The sequence below is a fragment of the Phyllostomus hastatus genome, unplaced genomic scaffold, assembly GCF_019186645.2.
Source record: "Phyllostomus hastatus isolate PE091 unplaced genomic scaffold, TTU_PhHast_1.1 phas_contig_38, whole genome shotgun sequence".
NCBI lineage: Eukaryota > Metazoa > Chordata > Mammalia > Chiroptera > Phyllostomidae > Phyllostomus > Phyllostomus hastatus.
This window is the reverse complement of record NW_025333869.1, coordinates 29924019-29941625: the sequence shown is the minus strand read 5'-3', so window position 1 is coordinate 29941625 and position 17607 is coordinate 29924019. Positions and strand designations below refer to the sequence as shown.

General features: G+C 35.2%; 1 protein-coding gene across 2 annotated transcripts in view; it reads right to left on the bottom strand.

Moving 5' to 3' along the window:
* Positions 1-17607, bottom strand: part of CTNNA3 (catenin alpha 3) — a 1495188-nt gene that overhangs the window by 121711 nt on the left and 1355870 nt on the right. The window lies entirely within an intron of this gene.

Genomic DNA, 17607 nt, shown 5'->3' with positions numbered 1-17607 from the left:
CACACCTGTTTAGTTCAAATCCCTCCCTTGTTTCTGAAGGGGCTGTGCTCCCCCATCACAATACCACATTAAATAAAATGTCCAGATTGTTCTTGCTAAGAGGAACTCCACAAGAGTAAGGCAACTGTATGAAGGAACCTGTGCTACTCCACCCTAGATCAACCTCCGCTTTGGGTGTTTTTCTAATTACCACGGCCACTATGTGTTGATTTTCACCTGAGGGCCAGAGGACCTCTACATAATTCCTACTAGTAACTTGTTTGTGTGGACAAATAAAATAATTTTTAACTACCTAAGGACAACCAACATGAGATCAAATTTTATATATATAAACATAATATATATACATATATATACATACATATATATGTATATACATACATATATATAAACATATATTTATATATATATACATAATACATATATATATCAACATGAAACAAAGCATTAGAGATTAAAATGATAGAGGCAGAGTGATATGGTCTTGATAAAGAGGCATGTCAAATCTGGCTTATTATTCTACCCTAGTTATTTTTCACCCTCTTTATTGTGGAAATCATTTCACTATTACTGACTCCCCAGGCATTTCATTGGAAATTGTTGTGTCCCAAATATAACCACAGATGACAAGTCCCGGAGAAAAGGGTTGTTTCTATTGCAGCTCCCTGAGCACCCACTTCTACAATGGCTTGATATTGGGAATAGTAGTGAGTCTTCAGAAGAGACTAAATGTACTTACAAGTGGAGCCTTATGGGCTCCAAAAGTGGCCCATTCAAATGTTACATAAAACACTCTGTAGTACTACACTATTCCCATGAGAATACATCTTCCTTTAGAGTGGCATTAGTTTTAAATCCTCTTGCAGTCTGTAATGGTTTGAAATTTATCAGAAATGAAATATGATTTTAGACCTCTAGATTACCTATAAAAATGCAGGCATACTTATTAAGTAGATGTTTCATAAATAAAAAAAGTTTTATCAATTATATATATATTACATGTAATAAGTAATTCTCAATAGAATATTGGAATTAATAAAAAAGATTATTTTTAGGAAAAATCATCTTGATGAGTTGAATCTTTTTGTTTTGTATGCACACTATGTATTTCTATTTTCTCTAAGCCTCTTTAAGTGCACGATTAATTTAATAAATCTCTAAGTAATATATAAACTGTTTTCCCAGAGATGGGACCCTATAATTAAAAATAAAATGTTTGTGGCAATTCATAAAAATGCAAGCTTCAAAGGCACATTTCAGTAGTATCTGTTATCTGTCTATCTACTTAATATTCATTTGTGCATTTACATGTTTAAGATAATATGCAGCCATCCAACCAAACTTCCTTAGGATCTTATGGAACAGAACACTGGGACACTAATTATGAATTGGTCCCCAGAGCCCAAAGACTTCCTGGACTCTCCTGACAGGACAAGAGTCATCAAGTCTTCTTCCAGCAAAAGTGAGAAAGCCTTCCTGAGGCTGTTCATGAGAACTTACAAAGTGAGGCAATATGTGAAAAATCAAGAATAGAATTTCCAAAAGAATCCCTTCAAACATTTCCACTTTTGAAGATTGCACCTTAGAATATTTCAAAAGAACACAACTGCCCAGATAAAATTAGTTTTAAAAAATTGCCAAATAAGACAAAGTAAAATATTGATTTCAAAACTTAATGGGGAGGGAGGAAAAGGGAAGGGTTGTCAAGGAACAGGTATGAAGAACACACAAGCAAAGCCAAAGGGGGATAGGATCAAGGGTGGGAGGTGAGGATGGGTGGGGCGGAGGGGAGGGTTGGGGAAACGGAGACAATTGTACTTGAACAACAATAAAAAAAACACTTTAAATTTGGGATTTTATTCACAGAATGATTGTTTGAGTGAGAAATAAATTACTGGGGAAAATAAATGAGGAAAAGGCAGGCAGCCAGAGAGGAAAGGTGACATGATCATGGAGGCACTGAGGGGAGCTTCTGATGAACTTACAGTCCCTTCTGGGAGTCCTTTTAGCCTCCACATGATTAGCCTCCATGTGAAAAACTGAGAATTGGTATCTGTTAGTGTAATTTAATCAGTTGCTATTCAATCCCTTCCAGGGGTGTCCAGCCCATGGCCCACAGGCTCACGCAGCCCAGGATGGCTATGAATGCAGCCCAACACAAAATTGTAAATTTACTTAAAACATTATGAGATTTTTGTGATTACACATTGCAGTGTATTTAATGTGTAGCCCAAGACAACTCTTCTTCCAATGTGGTGCAGAAATGCCAAAAGTTTGGATACCCCTGCTAAACAAAACCAATTCTCAAAATACAATTCAAGTACTCCTGGAGCAAATTAGAGCTTGTCTGTGTAATAATAGTGTAGTATTTTAACTAATTTGTTTTCTTATTCATAGTATAACATTATGGTTTGCATTTTCTTGTTTAATTTTTTATGATCAAGAAAAAATTAAAAGAAAGAGAATATGGGAGAGTATTTCCAGAGATTTATAATTGTTGGGATGTTATTTTGATAATTCAAACAGTTCCCAAAGAATCGAACTTTAAGTGTTAAAAATTGCTAGTTTATTTTATATATTCATGTTGTCATTAGATTACCTATACTATTCATAATTCTCTAAAGAAATATCAAAGCCTTGATACATCTACTTCTTTCTGTATTACACTGTCCAGGTATCAGTTAAAGGACTCTTCCCTCTATGTGTAATGCAGGTAATCCAATTCCTTTTTTAAATGCCATTCTAAAATATTATTTTACTTGAGTATTTAAACTAAAATCTGGTACAATTACTGCCTGACATTCAAAACTGGCAAAACTCCTTTACTGCTGCAATAATGAAAACACAGGGTTAATGGTAACACCCACCCCACAACTGCAGCACTAACGATACACTGAATGTGTATAATCTAAATCCATATGGTCAAAACACACAAGGAAATTAAATAAACAAAGCATAATTCTTCTTGTCTTCTGAATGTGAATTTGGAGAGGCAAACATCTGGATTAGAGAGGCACTTAGCAGCATACAAGGCTTTTCTGAGTAAAATTCCATTCAGGGGCTAGAAACGAGACAATGCTGCTGAAGAGGCAGCATCTGACACATGAGCCTAACTTAGCACTGAGACAGGATACAGATGAAGCTGTGCCTATGCATTAGCACAAAAAGGTAATATAATTAAGGTTTCAATGAGTTAAGCTTTCCAAGGTAAAATTCCAGGGTGTATGGAAGAACCTTCCAGAAAGATATATAACATTTCAACTACAGCAGCCTCAATACAAACAGCTCACAGACAAAATCTATAGTAATTAGAAACAGTTTCAAAGTAAAAGATGAGACAGAACATTTTGGCAAAGGTAATGAAGTATGGGTTTTGCACAGACCTGTAAACTAAAAAAAGAAAAAGAAGAAGTAGGGAAAAACTTATGATGCATATGTTGCAAATTATTCTATTTTACCAAGCAAGGCCATAATACATACACATGTATGCACACACATGCATGTACACATGCATACACATGTGTATACACATCTAAAACAAAGAAACAAAAAGGTGGCAGCAGAATTTATCACAAAGTAACTTACCACCCACTATCACTATTATTTTATTTTAAAAAGAAGAGCTATTTTAACAAAAAATAATTAGGAAGGATCCAATGGAAAAGCACAAACTTTCCCAAGAAAAAATGGCTAGGACTGTGGTTGTTTTTACCTTTCTCTTTCCCTCTAATTCCTACCTCATTGCCATTGGCAATCTCTTGGGATGTTCTTCATTGTCACAGCTGGGGTGGGGATGCTTCCTCATCAACAGGGTCAGAGATGCTGCTAAATATCTTATCGTGCACAGAACAACTCCCCACAATGAGGCATTATCTGACCCAAAGTGTAACTAGTATAGTGGTTCAGAAGTCCTGCCTTCCACTAAATGTTTTGGCAAGGGTCAGCAGACACAGGCTCCTGCTGATCCCAATGGGCTGGTCAGATTGTGGAGCCCATGGTATCTGGCACACTTCTCTGTCTTTTTACTGGTATTTTGCTTTCAATCACTTTATCAATAATACTTTAGCAATAGCACTGAAGTGGTGAAGTTCTTTCTACTCTACCAGTTAGAACCAGGATGAAAAACTGGTCACTAAACTGTGGTGGTTTTATCACTGACATAAATCCCATTTGCTTATTAGTTTGTATCTGGACTTCAACACATTGGATTCAATCAGGAAGTAGTGCTCTTTATTGTTTGGAAGAAAAGGGATATTTCATCAGTTTGAGAAGAGAATCACTAGCCTCCATCAAACAACAGAAGACAGAAATCTCTTACACCAGGATTTAAAACACATGCTTTATTAAATAGTTGGTAAAAGTGTATATACTTTTTATTAGTGTAATGTCTAAGAAACTTCAGAAAATGGGATAGATTTATAATCATGTTATTCTCTTGTTGGTAAAATAACTGGTATTTTTTTCCTAAGGTTTATTTGGACATCATGGGTGTATAAAATTATGCATAAACTGTAAACAGTACTATGACTTCTTTTTTGTACCAGTATTTTCATATACAGTACTTGTGTATTTATAAAATACTATTTTTACACCAGAGACATTAAAAGTGATATTTTAGTGGCTATCCTTGAATACTACATATTTTTGTGACTATTTATATATATTATATTACAGAAATGAGATCATATCATATGTATACTTTCTGTTATTTCTTATTCTTTCAACATCTTAATATAAAGTATTTCAATGCCTATAAAAATACAGCTTCATCACAGTTTTTCATCCCTCTTCATTCATCCATCTGTATAGATGGATTATCCATGCATACATACATTCAGTATCATCTATTTACAAGCGTTCAGTGGTTATCAGATATTTTTTATTTCCATATATATGTATATATACAGATAGATGGGTAGGTATATATGTTTGAATGGCTCTGTGTACATATTTGTGTATTGTGTAGGTTATAATAGACACCTTTCTGCATTGAAAAATATATATCTGGAAGAAAATCTTAGACACAAAGAAAAAGTTTTATAAAGGCTTTCAATGAATAATTTCCAAAATCCCTTCATAATTTTACTTTTATTAATATCCCCACAGTGTTGTGTCTATTTTCCAAAATTTTTTTCTAACCATGGATATCATTTCTTACTTTTGCAAATATGTTAAGAAAATAGCATTTCATTGCTGCTTGCATTTACATTTCTTTAATGGTTATTATAAATGTGCATGTGTTCTGAGTAAATATCTTGATCAGGTCCTATGCTCATTTTTTCAGTGGTGGAGGGAAGTCAGAGGAGTCATTTTTTTTACTAATTGATGACAAACTGTTTATATACAAACACTTCCTTATAAAAATTTATCTCAAATTGAGGTTTGTCTTTTGTTTTTCAGATTTTATTTTGTGTTTTGTCTTAGATTCTTTTCCTTTGTGTACTCAAGAATAAAGTTTATCTGTTTCTTCCTTTGCTTTTCTCTCTTTGTTATCATAGTTAGAAAGTCCTGTATTATCCCAAGGTCACAAAAATAAATATTTATAATTACTCTTTTTTATCTAGCACAGATTGTGTCAGTTATATTCTTCAGTTCATTGCACACTATTATTTTGGTAAACAGAGCACTTTCCTCACCCTGAGATAACTCTTCCCTCCCCTTTTTCCTTCCTTTTATTCCCATTCCTTATGTCTGCTTTTCTATTTTCCCCTGCAAATTAAAGCATAAACTGTATTTTTTATCTTACTCTGGTTCATCTTGACGTAGAGGGCTCATACTTAATTCACTGCATAACATATGAGTCCCTTATTATTAGATATTAGTACATTTTATAAACACTATTATATTAATAAAATTGAACAGGTGTTAGATATCTGTTTTCATCACTGTGATACATAATTTTTATACATTCTTTCAAATTACAATACCTCAATGTAGGTATTATCAACTGAAGTATAAAGAAACAGAGTCTTAGAGAAATAATAAAGAAAAAGGACTATGTATATCAATGTGTATAACAACTAATAAAAGGAGCTAAGATTCACCCCAGAGATGGTGAATCTAAAGCAAGCACTCTTTTGTCCACCTCTCAGCACCTCTTGCAAAAAGAAAAGCAAACAGAACCAGAGTGCCCTGCATATTTTCACAAACCGTATTTTGGAAATGTAGTTCCTTTTCTCCATCATCCCATTTATATAATTTTAGGAAATGTTGGTAACACTAGTTCTTAACTTCCTCATTTCACGGAACTACATTAATCTACTGCTACACTCACCGCTGTACAATTGCAAGCAAATGGATGTGGGCAGCAGGTGTATAACAGCCTAGATTCTGCTTCAATGCAGCTCAATTTCAAAATGTAGATTCCTGCCATTTGAATGAGATTTCCAGTCCAAGAGTTTATATTAGTCTCCATAAATCTAGCACACTTTGCCAAGAATACAGAGACAGGTTTTATTTAAACAGTTTCTTCTAAAGCTTGAACTACAGAAAGGGTGGCTGTGTCATGCAGTGGGGAGAGGAGGAGTAGAGGCGGGTCTGTGAGACAAGCACACCTGGGACAGTCTCAGGTCTGTCACTTCCCACCAAGTGCTATGGGCACTTATATAACTTCCCTGTATCACTTTTTTCTATAGTTTTGAAGTGGGTAGAGTGATATCTATCTCAAAGTGTGGTTTTAGAGGATATTTAATAAAAATTAAAGTTTCTGGCCCTGGCTGGTGTAGCTCAGTGGATTGAGCGTGGGTTGCGAACCAAAGTGTCGCAGGTTCGATTCCTAGTCAGGGCACATGCCTGAGTTGCAGGCCACGGCCCCCAGCAACTGCACATTGATGTTTCTCTCTCTCTCTCTCTCTCTTTCTCCCTCCCTTCCCTCTCTAAAAAAGAAATAAATGAAATCTTTAAAAAATCTCTACAAAAAAATTAAAGTTTCTGATACACATTAAACATTTATAAATATTTGTTATGATTTTGCTGCCATCATCATCATCATCATCAGAGTAGACTTTACAGATAAAAGACAATTTATTTCAAAATAAATTTGGAACCTATTTTTAAACCAGGAGGATATTTTCCTGTTATGTCGACTTCTCTGTGGAAGGCTAATTATAACTTTCATAAGAGTATACTTCAGGACATATTCTATGAATCTGGTGTCCTAAGAGTCACATTTCTCTGTGACTGTAGAAGAAGACATGCTTATCCAAAGGGACATATCTATTAAAGTAGAATAGACATACAATTTTAACATAACAGGGCTTAGAAGAATTTTAATGACATTTTAAAATAATCACTTTTAATAATATGGAAATCTTTAAAATGCCATAAAAAATCCCAGTAAAAGGTAAATATGTGTTACTGCTAATTTTAGAGGATTTTTCAGTCTTTTAAAATTAGGCCAATTAAAACTATAAAGCACTTCATTGCTATTTAGGGTCCTTCTTCTGTAACTAGGTTTCTGCTTGTAGAAGGATTCGGACCTCTTATCTCTAGTGAAGCTTAAGCAAGAAGAGAGAACACAAATGTAGCTCTGTCACTTTCAGTTTGAAAGATGAGCTGATGATAGCTGGAAATCAAAGAGGTCAAAACCTTCCAAGTGTTTGCTTTGGAAATGTATAATTTGTACTTTACAAATTCCCTGGACTGATGAGGTATACTTTCAGTGTCTCATCATATCTTTACAACCTGAACAGAGAACTGCTGTATATTCTCCATTCATAGACTTGAATTGAGAATAAACTACCCAAATTCCCTACTGGGAAATATGCTTGTCTTCATTAATGTGGAAAGTGGATATTTTTCTGGCCAGAAGGCAATGTTTTCACATTGGTCTTCTGCTAAATACACATTTCCTGTACACATTTCAACTGTTATGTCTTAGATTGCAAGCTCCAAGTGACCAGGACCATGAATTATTTCTTAAGTGCTTCCTGAACATTTATTGGATTCAGATAACTCTTAACCTTCCCTGGCAAGAGTCTGGCATCGCTTGTCTATGGTATTCTATTTTATATGACTATCTTAACATCCAAGACACTCAGTAATATCTCCTTGTAGCCTGATATTGTTTCTCCTATAACCTTCCACCCAAGAAAACAACATAGAGTTTCTTTAATTTTTAGCTGCAGCTTAAAGCTGGACCAGAGCCAGGCACCTGACTCAAGGACAACCCATCCAACACATTGCTTAGAAACTCATGACAGCCTTTGTGAAGAGCTTTGACCATAGGAGGAAGTTTAGTTAGATTCATCAAACTACCTCTTTCCACAAAATGTTCTGGAAAATCTGAAGAGGACCAATCGGGAGAGTGAGTATTGCCAACCTGCATAATTGGCAGAGATGTCATAAATGGGCATCTATTCAACAAATGCTGCTGATGATAACGATAGTGGTATTGGTGGTGATGGTGATGACTTAAGTTTGACCACTTACATATGTACTTCATCTTGTGACTGTTAGCTTACAAATTTCACAACAATCCTTTGATGTGAGTAGGTCCATTTTAAAAATAAGCAAACAGAGACACAAAGAAGTTAACTTGTATAATGTCAGCAGTTATAAGTAGCACAGTCAAGGTTCAAACTTAGGAGTCTGGCTCCAGAAACTGTGTTCTCTTTCTTTGAATTATCTTAGAAATCTGGTGACATGTCCAGGGATGACATTTTCTTTCCTTTTTTTATTTAATTTTATCCTTATCTGAGGACATTTTTCCATTGCTTTTAGAGAGAAAGAGACAGACAGACAGACAGACAGACATTGATTAGTTGTGGTTTCATATGCACCCCAACCAGGGATCAAATCTGCAATCTGGCTGTTTTCCCTGACTGGGAATTGAACTTGTGATGTTTCAGTCCATGGGACAACAATCCAACCAACTGAGTGACACCACCCTGGGCAGGGGGGTGACATTTTTAAAAAGCCCTGTTTCTTACAAGTTCTTGATCTTTATAGTGCTTATGACTCCACATTGAAGAAAATATTTATGTTCTATTTGCACTCATATTTACAAGAGATTTCAACTAAGGCTCAGATACATGTAGAGCTAGAACCTATGCAGCTCATTATAAGACATACATAATCACATTTCTCAAGAATAAATGTAGGTTAATAATCACTTGCTGATGAAAATATGCACATAAACAGGCCTAGATTAAGACTGTGGTACTTTCAGTATTCAGGTAATGTTTAGAATATCAAAGGAGGTTTTAAAATAGTGTTTTGTTTTGAGCTCTTTTTTTTTTTACTACCTTATTTGATATACATTGTCTTTAATAGGGTGAGAAATAAGCATGTATTTCATATTTTACCAGAGATCAACAATTCAAAATTATTTATATATTTTGCATTTTAGCATTAAAATAAGTAAGACTTTTCAAATGCAAAATTCAGAGAATTGGCAAGAGGACAGCATGTGGCACCCAAGTGTCTAGCACAGATAACTCTAAACTCAAAAAGGCAAAGGATTGCCTGAAAAACATAGCTATCATCACTAAATGACTATCATGTGGGCAACTATTTACTAAGACACTATTTTTTAAAATACAAATTATCATATTTATTTTGTAGACAAATTACACACTGGTTAGATATGAATGTTTTGTCTGAAACAACTACCCTCCCACCACATTTTCGGCACATATTCCTTTTCCCAAAGCATATTTATGGTCAACATCATCTATTCATTTATTCACTCAATAAATATTTATAGCATATAAATATTTATGCTATAAATAGAGAAAAAAGATTAAATTATTACCTTCATTAAATTTACTGTCTATACTTGGGGCTGTGGTTTTAAGTAGGGTGGTCAGTAGTGGCCTTCCAAAAAATTAATATTTCAATGAGCAAGTGTGTCAGAAAAGAGATTTGGGAAGAATGAGGTCTGAAACTAGACCTGAAGCTATCCATGTCTCTGAAGAAAAAAAAATGGCCACCACATAATATATAAAACTTTACCATAAATTTAGAAGGTTGTAGATTTGTAATACAAACCTATGCATATAAGATGGCCTCCAGTCTAGCTTGTCAACTTCAAATCTGCCTACTTGATATCTTCATTTGGTTATCTAATAGACTTTTTAAACTACATGTATCCAAAATGAATTTCTGATCTTCTGCCATTCTCAACCTGCTTAATTCAGTCTCCCCCTTATCAATACAGGGTCTAGCAGAAGTAGGGTCTGCTTGAATGTGTGGTTGTAGGGTTATGATATGGGTATAATAATTTATAGTTTTAATTTAAACATTTCACCTAAAATGTCATCTAGAGTGCTTGAGTATGATACTGTTATGTTACAGAATTACCTGCTTATGATTTTGTAATAAAAAGGGGCATTATTTGTGCTAGACCCTATATAAATGGGAAGTCCACATTCCCAGTTCTCAAGCCAAAAACCTTGAATTGTCCTTGATTCCTTTCCCTCTTTGACACGATATCTACTTCAGCATGTCCAGTTGACTCACCCACCATCACATATGCTTGGTCCGTGTATTTAAGCCTCTCCATCTCCCATTAGCTTGACTAAACTTTAGACCGGCTTCTTCCTGCCACTAGGCCCCTGACCTCCCTTTCCTAAAAGCATGTACTTGACATAATTTATAATTATAAATATTTTCTCTGCCCATTTGAAATGTAAGTATGTTTAAATGCTTCTCATCAATTTTACAACCCAGGGAGTTGTAAAGTCCTTATCTTTCTCAAGGACCAGGGAGCCATCCCTTTTAGATGCAATCATCGAAGATACAGACCCTATCTCCCAGTCACTGTGGGAGAGCAGGAGTATAATTTTTGAGGGCACCCAGCTCCAAGTTGTAAAACTACCTCTTGTCATATAAACACAGAGAAAATTCACTTTTCCTTTGGGTAAAGTGAATTAGCAAACACAGATGACCTGCCATTCCTCTCGCCTTATCTCTGAAAAATCTTTTTACCTTTTTTTTCTGCAAAATTAAACTCAGATTGAGATCTGGTATCTTTTGACTATTAGTAATTAGTTAATTATTATTATTAATTATTAATGCCCTTGAAAAAAGTCTTCCCTCTATATTGAACTTTGTCCAGGACATTTTTTTCTTTGAAGGTATTGATAGTGGAGGTGGCAAAACAATAGACAAGTTCAGAAAATATTTACTGTCCAGAATAGTAAAACAGAACATGCCTAATTAGCTGTGAGAAGGGTTCAGACTTGTGCAATGAATGTATAGAAGTCCAGAAGAAATATTTATGGCGTAAGGTGCTGCATGCAGGCTTGAAACAGTGCATGCCACAGGTGTCTGTGAGTCATCTGAGGAGAATGAACTTACAGGCATACTAGTATGTAGCCAGAGCTCAGACAGGGCCTTCCTGTGTGATACTTGAAGTCTTGGTGGGACTGTGTGAGAATGTACAAAAAGAGTGGGAAGAATTAGAGAACAATGAGGCTTACATCATAACTCTAGTCAATCCTAATGCTTCAGAAGTAGGTTGAGAAAGAGGAAACCATGATGTACTGAGAATAAATATTTAGAAAGGTAGGAGAGCAGAGCTATTGTCAAACACAGAACTGCAATTATAGACACCAATGCTTAGAGAATGCACTGACTAGTATATAGGCACTGGGTAATATATTTTTGTCTAGGTTTACCCCAGCTGTGTTTTCCACAGTAACCTAAACCTAATTATATCATAAAGAAGGTAATGAGGTCATGTTTGTATATATACTGCAGGGTAATTTAGCAAAATTTGAGAGTGTGATCTGAAAACAATTAGGGCCTATTAAAATGCATCCAGTTTTTAAAATAAAGCACCCTCCCATGACACTTTTTCTATTGTCAGGATAGAGAATATTTAGCTAACTGCATATTGAAAAGCAGTAATGAGAAAGCTTCCCCATCAGCAATATGAAGTTAGTAGGCTCATGACTTGTGCATTTTTTTATCATGAAGAAACATCTCCAGTATTTAAAGACTTGATATTCTCCAATTCATTTGCTGCTGTGGACATTTTGAGGTTGTGTTCAGTAACCTAGGCAACTGTTCTTATTTCTGTCATAATTTACTCCTATTTATAGAGCTTACATAGATCCAGTTGCCTCAAAGATATTCTTTAAAGCAGAGCAAGTTTACAAACTTAAGGGAATAGAATATTAAAGATGTGACAAATCTTAGTCATCACACAAATAAAGACTTCATGTTACAATTCCTTTAATTTTGGATCATTAAAAATATGAATAATGTATCATTTAAAAGATTATATAACATTTCTATGCTGAACTATGATATTACTACAGTTAAAATTATAAACTTTTAAATGTTTTATTTTTGATGTTATGATTCATTTAACTGAATTTCAGCAGTGAGAGAACACAGCTTCAAATACCTTCTAATAAAAATCCAGCTGTATGCAATACCGAATGAGTGCCTTTTTTCCCTTCTTATATGCGAGACAATGTGAGCAAAGTTTAACTTCTGAGAGATGGAAACAAAATCCTTGATTTAGTTTTTAGGCTTTATTAGCTTTCAGGCTATGTAGGCAAATGAAAGACTTACTAGAATATATATTATTCATGGACCGGGTTAGGGACAGAAAGAGTGATTTTGAACGACTGCTTGCAAAACTGTCTTTAACATGGGTCCTATAAATATCAGAACAACTCGTTTTTCCCTTTTTTATGATCATGTATCATCAAACTAAGAAAGGAAGCCTTATATAACTTGAGGAAGGTAACAGGACTCTAAGACAGAAACTAGTGTATCACCAAGCTACCAACATTCCACAAAGAAAAAAAAATCCCTCTCAGTGCAGGGCCAGGATTTCAATAATAAAGAAAATAAAAACAACAATTATTGGGTCAAATCTTCTGTTTCATTTCACTATTAAGAGTTTCTTTTCATGGTCACTATTTCATTTCTACATTAATGTGACTATGGAGACACATAAAAGCACCGGGAGCATTAAGAATCACAGTAACACCATCTTCCTTTTAACCCCTTAAAGTAGTCCCTAATAAGTCCCTCTCCTGGAGAAAAACAACTTCAAAAGACTTTTGCTAATAGATGTTGAGAGGATGTCAAAAATGTTTAGCAACAAAAAAAAAAAAAACAAAAACAGGCAACAGAAGTAACCTCATATCAGAACACTAGGAGATCTGTGTTTACACAGTTCCAGGAGCCTCTCAAAAGGAAGTCAAAGTACAGCACTGCCACGCACAAGTCTGCATTTACCATGAAATTCCTGTTCATAAAAATCAAAATGTACTGAGTATTTCTTATGTGCCAAGTACTAAATTTTTCGTATATCTAGTTTAGTCTTCAAAAATACATAAAATAGATACTATAATTTTCATCAGATTTTTACAAATGATAAAATTGAAAGTTAAAAATATAAAGTAACTTTTCCGAGGCAGTATGGATGCTAATTGGTGGAACCCACATTTGAACCAAGGTCTATGAGGCCCCTAAGGCATATTCTTAACCTCTATATTATATGTTCGAAACAATGAGTCGCTTGGTCATCCATTTCATTTGCAAAACTCTCTTTCAATCCATTTTATTAAGAGTCTTTTTATCCCTGGCTTGTGTGACTCACTTGGTTGGAGCATCAACCCGCAAACTTAAAGGTGCAGGTTCAATTCCTGGTAGGGGCACATGCCTAGTTTGCGCATTCAGTCCCCAGTCAGGGCACGATCGATGTTTCTCTCCCTCTTTCTCTCCCTCTTTCTCTCCCTCTCTTCCTCTCTGTCTAAACTCAATAATCATGTCCTCAGGAAAGGATTTTTTTGAAAGAGTATTTTTAAATCCATAATTGTACCAAGAAAGGCTTATGGAACATACTCTTAGCTGCTAACCTGCTGACACTTTAGCAATTTCCTGAGTCTCTATTGCTACAATAGCCTAGGGAAAATTTCTAGAAGTTAGAAATACTCCTGTAATAAAATATCACAGAAGCCAATGTGACAGGAGACTGAGTGAGGAATAATGGCCTCTACCTTCTGGGTTGTATACTTGGAAGCCTCAGATTATTGCCCTACAAGGTCCTCTGCTGGATGACTACTCGACGGTTACTCTGCTTCATCACGGTGAGTGATCCGCTGGGGATACTGTCAGGGTCTGGGCACTACTGTTTAGTTTTCAGTGGTAATCAACAAAATGATTTTGCTATTGATGGAAGATTGCAGTATTGGGGCATTTAGAAATTTGTGAGGCTTAAACAGATCCGATATTAAAGTTTATGATCTTCAGTTTTACAAGTCGTTTTTCTAGTAGAGGAATTATAATACGGAATCTGTAACACTGACTACAGCAAGAACTGCAAAATGAGATCCTAAGAGATGCTGAGATTCTACCCAAGTTCACACGTGTGCTGCACTGGAGAAAGTGTGGTTGGTGCGACAGACCTAGAATATGGTCCTAGTCTGCCTGACTGACCCAAGCCAATGACATTTTCTGAGACTAATTAGTAAAAATAAATAAATAAACAAATAACAAAACTCCAGGGCTTTAGTTAAATAAGACACTGATTTACAAGTATTCTGTAAACTATAAAGTGTTTAGACAGAAAAATATTATTTAGTGTGTCTTTAGTATAATATTTTGGGAAGCTTTTAGAACATACAAAAACTTATCAGTATGTTTATTTTCGTAGATATTTCACAGATATTTTCATTGATATTTTGGTTATTTTCACAGATATTTTCATTGTCTCTTTCAAACTTAAGTTTTAAGAAAAAAATATATCTGTTTTTCTTGCTAAGTGCATGAACAAAATAAACAATGAGCTCTTCAAAGAATGTTCTCTCAACCTGTAGCAAGCACACACTCCTGTACTGCATTCCCTGTGAAATGCCTGATTGCTGGCTATGACCACAGTATTGGTCCAGTGAGTATTCAAGTTTAATAATTAAGAGAGTCACTAATATCCACTGCTGTTCTGTTGCCACTTCCTATTGCATTTTCTATTGGTCCTTTATTATTTCACTCTCATTGACCATGGACTCTAAATCATTACTTGTTGGTTATAGACCTTTACAATGTCCAGTGGCATTTTCCACTGATGACAGCAGTAACAGATGATGTTGAGCCCAAGCTACTGGGAGTGAAATGCAGAAAGTAAAGTGACAATAAATAACTGTCACTCCATTACTAAACAGTTTCTAAAATTGTTTTTAGTGTATGCTCAATATAGCAGAGCCCGCATAATACAAGAACCAAAGAGGTATGTACTCCTTAGTAACAGCAGCAAACAGAAAGAATCCAAACACTTGTCTTGCACAGTGGCCAGAAATTCCTCATTGGTCATGGCATAAGTATTCACAAAATTCTCAACAGATCCCACTTCAAATATTTATGGTATCTTCTCAGACTAATGGTACATGGCAAATATGTCAATAAGTATACTCAGATCAAAGAGCACAAACTTTATTAATGCTAAATAGAATATAAACACAAAGTCTTAAAAGGTTACAAGACTAAACATAAAAATATATCCTAAGCATGGAGATGTGACTGTAAGAGATACGGGACAATGCAAGATGCTGGTGGGAGAGCATAGAACCTGTCTAAATACGGTCTTGTCTATGGTCAGGGGATTTGGGCGGGAGGCAGATTTGAGCTATCCTTCTTGGTCAGCTATTACATACACTTCAGGTCCAAGAAAGAAATCTGTTTTAATTAACTCACAACATAGATATTCGATGAGGATGTTATTGGAGTTAAACTATTCATACTATATAATAATTACTCTTTAAATTTAAATTTATATCCCTCCTTCCTTTTTCAGACCACTTCAGCATCATTTATTCTATTCTCTTTCATTCCATCAATAATGTATCAGATTTGTTGTAATAATGATTATTTGTTTGCTTTTTAGTAAAAGAGTCATTCTACTAACTCTATAGCCTAAGTAAACTGACATGTGTCAATCACCAAGGTTCTTGGTCTAAAGACATAATCTACTTAGTAGATAAGGTATATAAATCTGAGCCTCAGTGATCTTGTTAGTAAAACCAGGAAAATAATATCAATATAGCAGAATTAATTAAATAAGTAAATAGTATATGTGAAGGGACTACCTTTTCATGTTTTCCCCCAAAAGGAAAGTCTAAGAGTGAAAGGTAGTTTCATTTGGGACTAGGTCTTAGGAAAACAGAACAGGAAGCTTGGAAATGAAGGCTAATGAGAGATTGTATTATCAACTGTCAATGCGATAGGAATTGCTATGTGATCTTCCTGGGAAACTTTTCAGAACCTGTGGAAAATGAACTTCACAGTGGTCCATCCAAGGAATGGAAGAGTATTATTCAAGGTTTGCTTTCTGGGGTATTAGTGCCTCACACAAGGTTGTGTATGTGTCAGAACATCTGAGCAGCTTTCTGAGGGGTTCAACATAGCAGTAGTAAGGAAGCCTCAAGGCATGAGGGGAATAAAACCCAAGCTATGTGGAACTTATGCAGGGGAGACTAAGGAAAGCAGAGAGTGGCCAGGCTGAATATAATGTTGCTCTCAGTAGATTTGATGGTCAGGGATCTATCCTGTCACTAGGCAGTTGTGAGGCTGTATCCCTGGGTCATTGCAGATAAACTGGATCATGGGGGTACTGTGCTCAGTGGAACACAGATCTCTGATCCAGAGAAGGTTCAGAGTGATTTTCACCAGGTTAGCTACTGTGGCTTCTATGAAAGATTGTTAAGATCCAGGACCATAGTGATCATCAACTTCATATCCTACAATGGTCGGGTAGCTATCTATGGCCTACAGTGTTACCCAAGGACATTAATAGAAACAAAAATGGTGGTAATAAGAAGCTTATCTTTTTAGCATATAATTTTAAAATTTATAAAACATTCTCATTTGCATTATTATTTTTTGGTGTTACCAGCGGCTCTGTGAGAAGGTGTGATATTATTCTTCTCATTTTTCTGATGAAGAAATTCGAACTTTCTAAGTTTGAAGGGCCTTAACCAAGGGCTTTTGCCTTCATGTGATAAGCCCGAATGAGAATCAAAGTATGTTTGTCCTAATCCTACAGTCCTAAAAGTTCCTATTTTAACAAAATTCCCCCTGTCCATTCCTTTGTAAGCTCTGATAATTACCTGGCACCTCTAGTTGCTCAACAGCAGCCTTAGTGAGTCACTCAGTCACTTCACTAAAAGCAGGAGCAAAGTTCACCATTAGCAAAAATTGTTTTCAATTCCACTGTAAGGTTTGATTTCTCACCCAGGATGCCTACTAGATTTGAAGAAAGCTATCTCCAGATGCTGTGTGTCCCCAGATAATTCCCAACGTGAACTGTTTTCTAGAGGTCTGATAAATAACTCAAATGATCACTAAGAAATCAAAACTCAAAAAATTAACACCTCTGATAAAAAAAAGTGTTGTGACATATATACCAATCCTAGGTTACCTGAAGATTTGAAAATATGTAACTTTCTTAAATTTATATTTTTCCATCTGTCTCTAAATTTTAAGCATTGAATTACACTAATTAAATAATAGTTATAATGATAATTATACTGTTGCTATAATTTCTACAAGTAATGATAACCAATTATTGAGAACTCACTGTGAGCTAGGCACTGTGTTAAGTGCTCTATTAGTTGATTTACTTAATCCCACAATAGTCCTTGTAGAGAG